General features: G+C 35.6%; 2 long non-coding RNA genes across 4 annotated transcripts in view; one reads left to right on the plus strand and one right to left on the minus strand.

Moving 5' to 3' along the window:
* The window catches only part of LOC145960185 (uncharacterized), a 269249-nt gene that overhangs the window by 32165 nt on the left and 222975 nt on the right, over positions 1-14109 (plus strand). The window lies entirely within an intron of this gene.
* The window catches only part of LOC145960187 (uncharacterized), a 61247-nt gene that overhangs the window by 30904 nt on the left and 16234 nt on the right, over positions 1-14109 (minus strand). Inside the window, exon 1 of one of the 2 annotated variants that reach the window (XR_014435280.1) lies at positions 1257-1485. The exons of the other annotated variant lie outside the window; for it this stretch is intronic. This is a non-coding gene — a long non-coding RNA (uncharacterized LOC145960187). Of the gene's footprint in view, positions 1-1256; positions 1486-14109 lie in introns of those variants that run through there. 2 annotated transcript variants of the gene reach the window in all.

Here is a 14109-nt window from a genome sequence, read left to right on the forward strand (position 1 = left end):
ATCGTTATATCATTATAAAACTTGTGTTACAGCAAAATATTTGAAAAATGACGTGCATATCAAATGGTTAATAAAAAATCTTATGCGTGACAAGACACGTAGCGTAATTAAGCAAACACAAACCAATCACGATACATGAATGATTTATGATTGAAAGCGTTGCGATTACGGGGATGGCGGAACCGCACGATAACACGCAATCTTACAAAGCAACGTGATGTACGAGAACCAAGAAATTCTTAAGAGATACGTACATTACCAGCTCTCTCTCTCTTCCCCTTAACTATACGTGACGTTTCTCCAAATCACGTAAATGGAATTCGAATAACGTGTTTACGGAGAAAGCATCGGTAAAAAAGAGGGGAAAAAAGTATAACGGAGATATGTCTCAACAAACACCGAAAATACTTTCGTAGTTTCATACTTTATTGGCCTCACAATCGCTACTCTCGCATACTTTTGACTTTTGCCGATGCTCTTGTCTTTATTCCGTATCTCCGTTCCGGACTCCGACTCTTCGTCGTCGCGCATATTTAAGAATTGTACTCGATTGCAGGCTTCTCGAAGCAATTTCTTATTCAATTAAATTTAATTGAGCTTACGCAAAATGAAGGCCTTGATTGCGCTTAATAACCACAATCCGGTTTAATTAATAATCATGTACCAAGAGAAGAGATATTTGGAACGAAAGAGGATGAAGCTCATTTAAATTTTTGATAATTATCAATATCGGCTCTTTTGATCCTTAGAAATTCGACGACTGCAGAAAATTAGTGAACATCTTTACTGTATATATTGATTTTTCATTATATTTTGTTATGACAAAATATTCATGACAAAACGTTTGCCCAAAAAAAATCACACACAGCAATTATATTTTCTTCATAATATATTTCATTTATTATATCGATCAAGAGAGCATGAGAGATGTTATGTGAATAACCGGCAAAAAACTAAAATGATTAAAATAATTAATTTATTAATAATAAAAAAAACTATTAATTAGAAATTTCGAAATATTGATGTAATATTAAACACAAAACCAAACTCGTTCCGAGTGATTTAAATATTTTTTCAATACACTCACGTTAACGTTACCAATATCTCGAGAATTTATTAATTCAAACGCGAAAAAAATACACGACCGAAGAACAAAATATCACCATACGAGATTTATTTTAATCAGGGAATATATATTAGTGATTTTGGCAAGGAAATGAAGGTCCAATCGTGGGCGTCCGAGTACTGATACGTACTTACGTGTCATATTTTCCGAGCTGATCCTGCCCACGCCTGGCCGTCTCGCGCATTCGCTTGGTTCGACGAGAAATATATCAGTTTGGCCGATGACGACACGTATACACGTTGGTCGCCACGTACGAATTTTCGTATTTGGCTGAGATCACGTTTGGATAAAATGGCAGCACGGATCCGCTGCTGACGCCGATATCCGCCCTCTACGCGACACAGACGCACGTTGTGCAGAGCAGCTGGGCTCACACGGACAGATACTGTCATACATACGAATACCTAGCCAAGGTATACCTGTCCATGCTTTTCTTCATCATCGTGCCGTCACGTATGCGGCAGAGATAGCTAGAGTGAAGCCGGGATCGAAGTACGAAATAAAAACTCGAGCGGCTGGCATCTAAATCAGATGAACTTGGCACGGAGAATTTCTTGATTACGCTTCATGCAGGAATGTAATTCAACGAATCGTACCAATCTGCGTTAATTTTTTATGGCTTTGATTTTGCTGATTTTTTCCATATCAATATTAATTTTAATCTAAATATAATTTTAATATCTCATTAATAATAATTTTATTTCTTAATTAAATAAAATTAATATTAAAAAATAATAAATATATATGTATATAAAATGTAACAATTTACTGTGTAAACTGAGAGAAGATCTATTGATTGGGAATAACGAAAAATGTTATATATATGTATATTCGCAATTAAATAAGGATAAGAATGCCAACACAGACATGGTCGTGTTTCCGTATAGTATAAAGGATGAAGTCCTGATAAATTGGACATTGAAAACTTGCGCAGGCGGAAACCACGTCCCATCATCTCGAAAGAATTGCCAGGAAATTCAATTGCGAAGATATTTTAACAGCATGTTCAACGATGCAGGGATTGATATCCTCCATGTTAGTGTATCCGATGTATGTATCTGAGCGAAATGTGTATCCATGATAACTTTCTGAATGTATTTCCAAGAATATTTGAAAGAGGAAAGAGGAGAGAAAAAGAGAGAAGAGAGGGAGAGGAGAAAAATAGAGAGAGAATATTATTCGAAGATAATATAATTTCTTTATACATGTCGCTTTTTGCTTTTATTATTTTGACGTTTGATTTAGTCAACATGGCCAATGCTTGGGTCAAGGATTAAACAATAATTTATCTGAATAATTAAGAACCAAGATAATGGAGAATGTGAGAATACGAGTATAAAGACATTCATCGTACTTGCATTGAAAATATCATCGTGCATTGATTTCATAAATGCAGAAAAAAATTTGCACACAATTTTATACGCATCCCATAAATGACAACTTATTTTTTTAAATTAATAGAATATATATAGCATTGTTTTATATCTATGTAAAAGATGGAATTCTCTCGAGAAAATATTGTCAGAATTGTAAAAGTAATTAAATAGATATTTTTTTCGGACTGCAATATATAAAACGCGTAAACGTGTAACACTTGTACATAATAGTTGTTACGAAGAATCTCGAAGAAGCATTTCAGAAGTTGAAGGTTAAAACACAAGTTTGAAGGCTTATACTTCAGAAAAAGAAAATTGCTATTTTCGCGCAGCCTGTATTCGTGCGAAATTGGTCCGTAAACAAGCTAACTCGTGAAACTCGTGATGTAGATGTGGCGAACATGGCCAGGAGTAATATTTTCTTTCTTTCGTTCGGCGAAAAAGAAACCTCAACTTATTTACTTTTGCTTTCCTTAAACGAAATGAAGCTCATCCGAACGAAATATTAAATATATTTTACGCTTTATTCACACAAATTAATTTAGCTTGCTGATAATATTTATGTGCATATATGTATATTATATGTATGTAAAAAATATATATATAATTACCTTTGCTTTTTGCAAATTAGCGCAATTATTCTACCGTAGAACAACAAAAAATTTTCCTGCGCTTAGATTAATATCTAACACAATGGGGATCCGTATTCCTCCTTCACCTCATCCGCTACCCATAGATACAAAAAGATTAATAATACATACGTAGCGAAATGGTTCAGTGAATTCTTGATAGTTATCATATATGCGCGTAGCTTCTGTTTACATTACAGCTGTTGAAAAGAGACATATTCCGTATCGTAATAATTAAATAATTGTAAATTTATGCCATAAATCCATATGCACATGAGACTCGCAGCGTACTTAATACCACAAATTAATAAAAATGATATATTATAAATGGCAACAATTTTAACATTCGAAAAATTTAAATTTTCGTTTTGTTTCGCACAGAGATAAGATAATTATTGCTCAATATTATCTTAGAATGGTCCTTTAAGAGAGAGATGCGTTATGAAAGAAAGATATCTGCGTTATTTTATAAGCCCTTGCTTTTTGTTGCCTCTACTTTTGTCCTTTCATTTATATACATGGTATACATAATGCATGAGCTATGGGAAAAAATAGCAGAAAAAATTTTATATTATCCATGTTTGTCGAAAAAGGCAAGAAAGAGACAAGAAAAATGATATAATGTTAATTCTTTCATGATACTTTATCTATTCTTTAGCATGATACCTTATCTATACTTTAGCTATTGAGCTCGAGCGACAAAAAATGATCAACGAGAAACGCAGAATCAATTTATGATAGAGATAGAGAAAGAAAGAAAGAGAAGATATAAATAAGAAAAAATAAAAAGAAGATATCGTGAATCAGACAAAATCAATTAATGTCAAATCTGACGTTACTACCGTATCAGATAATCGTTACCTTCGCGAGCACAAAGTAGATAGATGAGATCACTATCACAAGATACGTATATGCCACATTACATAAATATATCTACCTTATGTATCGTATATGGCATAGCATATTCCGGTCGCGTCGTTCATACAACAACTATACTCTATATCGAAATGTCCGTTTGCCGTGAGTTGCTAGAGCAATATGGACGAAAATGTCTTCCAAAGGTGAAGGTACGTTTCTCCATTTTCCCTCCTCCCTCCCTCTCTCTCTCTCTCTCTCTCTCTCTCCCCGCGTGTTCCATTTCGTCCGTTTCTATCTCTTCGTCTCGCGCGACCACTCAGTCGTATTTGGAGAGACAGGTATTGCTTCCTATTTCCCAGAGGAATGTTAGGTTAATTCCAGATCACGGAGATCACAGAGCGCGTAGAGGCAAATGTACGTCGGCCATTTTCGGGAAGAATAAGGGCGGAGGGGAGAGATCAGCTGGCCGAGACAGCGGATAAAGGAAGGGAGAGAGGGAGGGGAGGGGAGGGAATAGTAGGTATCCCAATTTCCACAAAGTACGAGATATGAAAGATTTCTTCGGCGAAAATATCCACCGTGCGTTTCTTTTACGTCGCACGAACTGCGTGTCCGAGATGTTAATTGAATTTCTTATTGCTCCCTCCCTCCCGTAAAGTTCCACTCGGAGAATGAAGACAAATTTATTTTCGCTCGTTCCTCGCGATGCACTTTGTCCCTGGCGATTTTTGCAATTTATAAATTGGAGAAGAGACGACGCGCATGTAAGAGATGAAAGTTAGGGGGAGAATAAAATAATCCACCGCGCGGATCCCAATTCCACAAAGTACGCGGACGATTTCTGCTCGTACATAAATGAGTCTAATACATTTTTGCGAATCGGTCCCGTCGTCCTCGTTACGATCTATTCTGAACTACGAGCTTTACTTTGTTCGGCTCCGATATTTTGGTTAGCCGATCGTGGACCAGCGTATTTTTACTGCGCAAAGTTCGGAAAGTACTTGGAACGAAGCATACATCGCGATCTTCGCGACTGTTCGGGGGAGAGAGGATTTCCTCCGTTTATTTATAGCGACGTAAAAAAAGAGACGAGTGACGTTTGCACGATACGGCGATGAAATAACTGGCGCGGAAAAATACGGCTTTGTGTACACGTGCTATTAAAAAATTGCAATCAATTCACCTGCGGATCGAAAAAAAATATCGATACGGTCGCGCTACAATTTTCTTATCTCGGGGTTAGGTCATCGCGATCGTAAAGCCACTCGTAGGTGTTTCTAACGGGAATGGTCGATTATATACACGAACAAGCGGCATTTATGGCGCCGAATCCTTGTGCATAGGACAGCTGGCGGGGGTGACGGATGACGGTGGGGAGAACACCTAGACATAGCCAACTGAAAATATTTAATTAAATTGTGTTTTCGATTTGATAAGGAATTACTTCACGCGACTCGAAGGCGCTCTTGTATTTCAATTGACAGAACATACAGGTATTGTCGATTATCAAACCATATATATACCATGTACTCGGTGTTATCGCCAGATACGGTACCTTTGATCAATCATGATTGTATTGTGATGTTCGGGAATTTTGTTATTAAAAATTTTACTTGATCATAAATAAATCTTAACCTTGCAAAGACATTAAATTAAAAAAGAAACTAATGCGATTGTTAATATTATCCTTCGAAATATTTATTATAAATAGTTATTTCATTGATTATAGCGCGTAGTTGAAATAATTAATAATTTAATTTAAAAATGATATATTACATAACTAAGATTAACTGAAATCTATTAAATGAAATCTGACTATGCACGATATCGATATTAAGATAAATCACCCTTGACGTATATAAGTTAACAACTAATTTTTTTAATACAGATTGTTTCGTATAATGAAAAATTTCGTGATTGATTTTCCATCATTAAAACCTTCTATATGTAATTAATTCACTCTTCAGATATAATTAGTCGATGATCTTAATTCGTAGGGATTATTTTCCGCGAGAAAATATGCTCTCATCGTCATCCGATAAGGCGATATAAAAGTCTATAACTAGCATATCTGGCCGTAATAAAATTACACTAAGAGAATAACCGAGGAATAGCGTTCCATATAAGAACTGCCTCGACACAATCCGTCGCAGTGATGATTTAGACGACGACGATAGACATCGATATTGGATCAGATCTATCCAGGTTTTCCTAATTTAATGACTTCTCTCACTCGACTGCGATGAACTTGTTCAATTAACGATTGCGAACGACATCGGAGCCAAATTATTTGACGCGTCTTCTCACAATTTCCGGGTAAGAATGTTATATAAAATATATTTTTCTTGAAGAATTTCATTCAACTTACGGAGAGACTGCGGAATATTTTTTTTTATTTAATCGACCAAGATATCGAGTAACCCTAAGAGTGAATAAGATATCAAATGACATTTAACCGAGGTCGATAAACCGTGGGTCTGATCTTTGTAGAAAGATAAAATTGCACATTTACAGTGAGACGCAAGATGCAAGGAAAATAAAAATCTCAGCTGCGACACTTGCAATGTGAAGCTCTCTTGGTGTTCAATCCTTTAAAGATTAAATGTTAATGTTTTCGCGTTTCGAGAAAAGTCTTGCTTTCTTGCTGCACTGAAAGTGTGTACCAAAAGTTTCGAAATAAAATAAGATTCGAGAGAGACGCGTCACCGACTTTTGCGAGGTGAAATTTTTGTAGCCCTTCTCCGCCCGCCAAGAGAAAGAGGACGCAAGGGTTTATTGACCTAACGGTATCAAGTAGCACGAAACACACACAACGAGAAGATATTTTTAAGATCGAAGGCAGGTATTTTTTGTGTGGCCAAAAGAATATCGTGTTAACTCTACTTCATTTTTTTCCCATCGATTCAACTGTCTCAGGTATTCTTCTCCCTGGGAAATAAAGGGTTGCGCTATTTTTTATTCTATTTGCTTTGGTTATCCGGAAGCTACCGCATCTTCAATAGTCCAAGTTTATTTTGCTTTATGGGATAGTTGCCTTCTTCTCGTCAAAGCAAACAAAAAATTCACTAGGAATTTCGTGGATTGTAAATCTTTTCTTTCAAACCATTTTATATTTTATTGCTTTCCTTAGTCCTTATATATATGCATATACATATATAAAGGATGCATAATATATTTTTACTAAGACAATAATTTTATCGAAAATTTTATCGTACACGTGTAAGTAATGATGATAAGAATATATCTTGTAATATATTTACTAATAATCCGGTCATTTCGTGATAATTCCTTTGAATTTGCTATAAAATTAATATCTGTATTTTTTACAATTATATATTAACGCAATCAATATATTATATTTATTTATAATTATATTATTTCTTATGAAAAAAATCTTACAATTATTCAATCTGTTATTCTTATGTTTGCTGTATTTGCGACAATGAATGGGAGGATATTTATTGTACATCTCTGAAATATCATATCTCCGAGACTATAATATTGGATCCTAGCTGGAACATATCTAAGGGATATGTCCTGATCTTTAGAGAAAATAGGATTCCAACGTTTCGTTGTTGGAGCCGTCTCTAGTATTGAAAGATATCCGATTCTTTCATCCATGTCCGCATATTTCCTCCGAATCATCCGACTGTAATAAGTTTTTTCTTTAGAATCCATCTTGAAATAAGATGCGATTCATTTTTGATATAAGAAAATTTGACGCAATGCATATAAAATTTTTCCATTATATTGTAAATATAAAAATCTCATTTAAATAAAAAAATATTTCTGTCAGTTTTTCTTTATAAGTGCAAACGTTAATAATAAAACTATCTCAAACAAAATTATCTCTAACATATATATTCTAATCTACAAAATATATTATTTAATCTATTTAATAATTTGATTTGATCATTTTTATAGAGATAATGTAAAATGTAATATTAATTTTTAACGAATTAGAGGAACGAATAGTTTTGTCTGATAACAAGATAAACGCAAACGAATTAGTTGACCAAAACGGATAGCTTACATCGTGACAAGATAATATATTATATATAACTCTCTTTTTATATATATATAAACACAAATTTTTAATTAAAACAATAGGATCATAGAAGAAATTTCAAGTAAATCATTTAAAAAATTGTTTCAGTTACATGAATCATAAATCGAAATATTTTAAAAGCAAATCATCATTTTTTGATACTATTTGAATCAACATTGTCATTTAAATGAATAAATGAAAATGTAAAGGCATCAAAATTTTTTACAAAATTTTCCCCAATATTAAAATGCAGAGTATTTAAAAGAAAAAATAAAATAAAATGGAAAACAGTCGGGATCACAAAATGGATCACGATGAAGCAGATTTTATACCGTGGAGCGGAAAAAGCACTCTGTGTGCAGCACGGGATCGATAGACTCGGTTAGCCTCTTATTCAAACGGGCCATGTGTGCGTATGCGTGCGTGTCACACAGAGCATATGTATGTACGTACATAGCGCACATATATATGCATATGTACACACACAGTGTCGCGAATGCCGGCGCGCGGGGACGGATTCCGAATTTATAAACTTTGCATGCGCAATATTGCGTGAGATTGCCACGCGCGGCCGCCATCCCCGTCGCCTGATTACGCCAATTTACTTTCATGCAGTTGTGTTGCATAACCCGCCGCAGTTGTGTCCGCGAATATATTTCGCGCTACGAGTTTGTACGCGCTATATCATATATACATATATATATATATATTATACGTATACAAAGCGTATATGCAATGTCGGTCGACGACGGAAATTTGACGTCGACGTGCATGCGCGTCGTCGCTTTCCTCCCCCACCCCCATCCACCACTAGTCGCGAACGATTGCGCGCGTGCTCAGAGTGTGCGTCTACGCGTCTCTCCGGCAACGATCTTTCGCACCCTCGAAATTCGGGTGGACCAGAATGCGCGAAGTGCATCGAGCAAGAAAGAGAGCAATATTATTAAACGATGAGTCTAGTCCAAGTTATTTCTTTCATCGGTTTCTACGACATGTTTCCAGTATCTTCAAGTATCTGTTGTCAGGAAATAATGGAGATGGGCTTGAAAGAGGCGATCATCGTGGACCCTCGTCGCGAGAACTAGGTCGAGCCTATCGCGCGATATCGATTTTCTTCGTTAAACCCGTTTTTCTCGACCGTAATTATCGCGCGATCCGCGAAATGTTGCTCGCGACTTGAACGAGATCAATTTGATCCTCGTCTCGTTATACTTTTAATGACGATCGTACGTTGGGTCGTTTTATACGACGCATCGAAAATGTAAGATAACGCGGGCCTTTTCGCATTTTTATGTAAATACGCAAACTTGTTAGATGCAGTTCGATATAAAATATCGTCCCCGGATAAGGAGAGGCGGAGGGAGGGAGGGGAGGAGACGCTAATGAAACTTTCGTGGGCAACAATTTTTCATTTTACGATAAGGGTCGCGGCAAACATTTGCATGCAGGTATTGCGTGCGCGTATCCATCTTACGTCCACTTCTGCGTCTCTTACGTCCTCATGCATACGGTTGCTCGTGTCTATAAGCGACTACACATGTGTGTATGCAACTCGAAACTTTATACATCTTCGTAATTATAGATCATGCGTCGCTTATATAAATAATTACTACGCTATCTCATAGCTCTATACAATAAAACCGCGGCGCGAGCGGTTAAAATACCACAATAAAATATCGCAGAATCTTAATGCCGCGTAATGTGTCTTACAAAGGATTTACAACACACGCGACATGTTTGTAAGTGATTAAATCATAGATAGAAACACTGTATTTACGTCAAAACAAGTACCGATATTATTCAAACGTGGACAAAAGGTATGGATATTTTTTAAATTTTGGAAGGAAGAAACGGATAGACGAGCATTTCGTTTCGAATACTAATTGATTGATAATCATTCTAAATCACGACTCGAATTTAAACATCAGGTTTGCATATTTTTAAATATATTTTTACAAGAACCGACTGAAAGATTTACTCTGTGAATAATAATTTGACGTTTTAAATCGCGATAAATCACGTTTACAATTATAAACAAGGAGAAAATTAAGCAACTGTCACATATTACAATCTGTCCTAAAAATATTCAAACTAGTATTTTACAGATGGTGCAACTAGAATTATCTATTTAAAAATTACATAATTATTAAAAAAACATTTCGTTTAAAGAAATGCATTCTTTGCTGCGATTATAAAATTTTCAAAAACACTTGATTTGTCTTTGTAACAGCTTCTTTTTATATCGATCGAAGCCTTTTGGATTTCAAAAATCATATTAAAGCGTTGTCCTCTTTTAGCTTCAATTTAAATTTAGGGAATAAAAAGTATTAAAAATATACTAAACCTTTTAAACTAAGCTCAACTGCTTTGTAGTCATAATTGAATCATCTTGAGCGCCTTGGAAAATGCTTCTTTAATTCTACACAAAATTTTTAATGTTCGCTCTTTGCTCGATTATCATTTTTTTCGATGAAATATTCTCACTTTTCTTGTCACAACAAATGAAGAAGCAACGCAATGTGACTAAACTTTACATAATTATAGATAAAATATTCAAGAAAAGAGCTATACACGTCATTTTAATGGTTGTCATTGTTTATGGAGTAATGATTCGGATATTTTTTTGGACAGACCGTGTATCTCGCGTTCGTCGGTCCACGATTGTTGACCCACACGTTAGGTTGAGACGCCGAAAGGACCCGGCTCCTCGACAACGCGCAGGAGCGAAACATGGCGTTGCAGTTCAGTCATGGCCGCCCGAGAGAACGCCTTTATACCATACACCATCTCTCGTCAAGACTGTGTTATACCCGATTTTCCCATCCACTTCCCCTCCGTCGACGTCTACTTTGTTTTCTCGGCGCGATAGCTGCTACCTTCGAAGCGAGATGCAGGTGAAACGGCGGTAGAGGGTAGGAGGTGAGGGAGAGGGAGGGGAGAGGATGGAAAGCGATTGGGTTGCCTTGATGGGTGCATCTCGACACAGTGCACGGTCGAAGGTACAAGAGAGCTCGAACTGCGAGGAACCATTTCTACATATCCGGTGTGTCTTGAAAATTGTATATGCTGACCTATAAGACATATCACATGAAGGCTACACCTTTGCAAACTCCAACTGATAAAATAACACTAATAATAATGTAATATGTGAGAAGAGGCAAACGTATGCTCATTTAATTTGACATAAAATTTTTTGAGACTTTGATGCGAGGAAATTGGGCATGTAATCTTAATGTTCTCTCCGATCCTTAGATATTATTTTTCTAACATTTTTTTATAGGGACATGATTTCTGATGTTTTTTAACTGTCTTTCCTACGAGGACACCCCGTATGTCTCACTTTGATAAATGCATGAAAAACCGAAACTTCCGTCGTAAAAGCAGCTCGAGGTACATCTAGTCTGCTTCACATCGCAGTACACGTATCCGAAAGTAAAGCAGACACTTGTGGATGAATGTGCGCTACGTTTCTTGCCCGCGGCGGGTTTATACACGTTGCGGGGTTATGCAAAGCATCTGTCGTGTAAAGCTAGGAGGATTTACCCGTTGAAAATACATGTATATTCGAGATATTATTTCTAAACGTGTATACTCTTTCAAGCAGGATCGCGTTCCCCGAGAGAACGATCGTGCCTGAAAATACAAAACGGGATTTAAAAATATTTAAATTACCGGGCACTCAAACGTTTCCGATATTTTTAACTATTCTCTTGCATTATTATTTTAAATTTTTGTTATACATATAGATGAAAATTTGTTATACATATATATGAGATTAAGATAGAAACTGGAAAGTAATCGCCTCGTATCTGAGGAGAGTCAGTTTGTTTTGTCTCCCCCGCAGGACAATTCTTTTCTTTCTTTTCGCACATGCAACTTGCATTTAGGGTTTCACGTATTCACGCGTACCCTCCACAAGCGTGAAAGTTGTCCACTTATGTTAGATACAGTCATGCTATGACATTGCGGTACTGGGTCTCTTTCTCTATCTCTCTCTCTCTCTCTCTTTCCTCTGTGCACCGCTGTCTTCGGGAAAACTTCTTAAGTTGTAAAGCGACGTATGCACTTTCGTAGGGGTATAAAGCGAAACGTGTCGGTAAAAGAATTGCCTGTATGTGTTACTACGTTGGTACGACCACGGGGGCTAAATATGTCAAGTGGTATATCAAAGTGGCGGTGTGTGTTTCTTAGAAAACTTAGCTCCCGCCGGGATACGTCGGAAGAGAAAGAGCGGGTTTTTGATCTTTCACAATTCTAACGCGCGAGTTAAAGTGAAACGAAGAATCAACGCTTATCCGATCATTAGTTACGTGGGAAAATGATATTTTCGCATAATTGAATATCTGCATTATATTTAATTAAAAAGTAATTAGATATTTATATATATGAGATAAAACGATGTAGGATGAAATTTCCAAATTTCTAAAATTTATTAAGATTCAACAACTTCCTAGCCATTGGAAGACATTACATGTTGATAAAACTTTAAATAAATATATAATATATTTTTTAACCGAATATTCTCATGAAATAAAACAAAACTAAAACTTTTAGAAAATATGTCATTTTATTCAAGATATATAAAATCTCTCTTTCTTTTTTTTTTCGCTTTTATAAAACGCTATGTTTTTTAAATAGTTTAAAAGTATGAATATTTAGAAGATTACACACACCATCATACACATATGCATATGTACGTGAAATTTTGAGATTTAGATTTATAGGACAGCTTCTATATTTGTGCGTACAAACAGCAAGACAATGCATTTATTGCACTGATCGTAAATTACTGCTCGGTGATAACATAAATGCAATCATATGATTGCGTTCTTGATCCAATTGTTCTCACAGATTAATTCTTATCGACACTATAACGATAATTGCGAATAGCGACCCAGTAAAATTCGAACTTGAATATTATATAAAAGTCTGTACTACAAAGTAATTTTTATTGAAGTTTTATTCAAAATAAAAGATAGATTCTCAAATAATCGCAATTTAAAAAAATGACTATTGCAAGTTATAAATAAAAAGAGAAAGAGAGAGAGAGAAAAAATTAATTAATATATTTTTATTCTAAATCATTTTAGATTTGAAATATATTTAAGAGGGAAGAATAAAAATTTATCGCGTTATGTAAATTATAATTAAACAAATTATTTGATTACATATTCCCTCTTTCTTTTCATATTCTCGGTTCGATATTGTAATATACAACTTTTTAACATTTAGTAAGATTAATAGAAAAGTAATATTCAACATTTAGTAAGTCAATAGTTTGCTCGTATCATGAATTACAAGCGTCCTTCACGTATGAAAAGGTTACAGCTAAAGACACGAGATGCAATTGTAAGCGCGAAAATACGAGCGTGTGAAAGGCATAAAACTAGCAGAATAAATGTGAATGCACACGTGTGTCTAATCTGATCGAATCGTTTCAGTTATCCAACGTGAAGAAATTAATAGTGCGAGACCAATCTCAATTTCAATACCTATTTATCGTGAATTCTCATTCGTTCATTTTATTTAGAGCTGCGAAGTTTCTCTCTCTCTCTCTCTCTTCCTAGAACGAGTTTTCACTTCTTTTCCTCCCCCATCTTTTTATCGGTACACATATACATACACAAACTTGTTATGTAAAAGCGAAAATTCTAAATATCAATTATTTCAAAATATTATAAAAATATTATAAAATAATTATTAAAATATGGGTGTACTTCCGAAAACCGATCACCTCCGATTTGAATGAAATTTTGTAGAAAGCTTCCTTTTAGCTTAAAATACAAGCCTGTAAAAGGAATTTTGGCGACTGCTACAAAAAGTTATTTTTTTAAAAGCGAGATTCCACATGAGTTTGTAACTTTCCACGCGAAGCGAGGGGGACGGGGTGGGTGCGGGAGAGGGGGCCAAAGGCCCCCCTTGCACACCCCCCCCCCGTGTGTGTGTGTGTTTGGCTTGTTGCGCGACCTTGTTTACATTTGTTACGATTTGTTTACATTTTTTGCTAGCCGTTACTCGTGATCTACGTTTCGATTTGTGCTGAGTACGTATGTATCGTTCAAAGAAGTAACG

This window comes from Camponotus vicinus, unplaced genomic scaffold (genome assembly GCF_025532165.1).
Source record: "Camponotus vicinus isolate PSW18456_S1 unplaced genomic scaffold, iyCamVici1.0 SCAF_10, whole genome shotgun sequence".
In the NCBI taxonomy this organism is placed as follows: Eukaryota; Metazoa; Arthropoda; class Insecta; order Hymenoptera; family Formicidae; genus Camponotus; species Camponotus vicinus.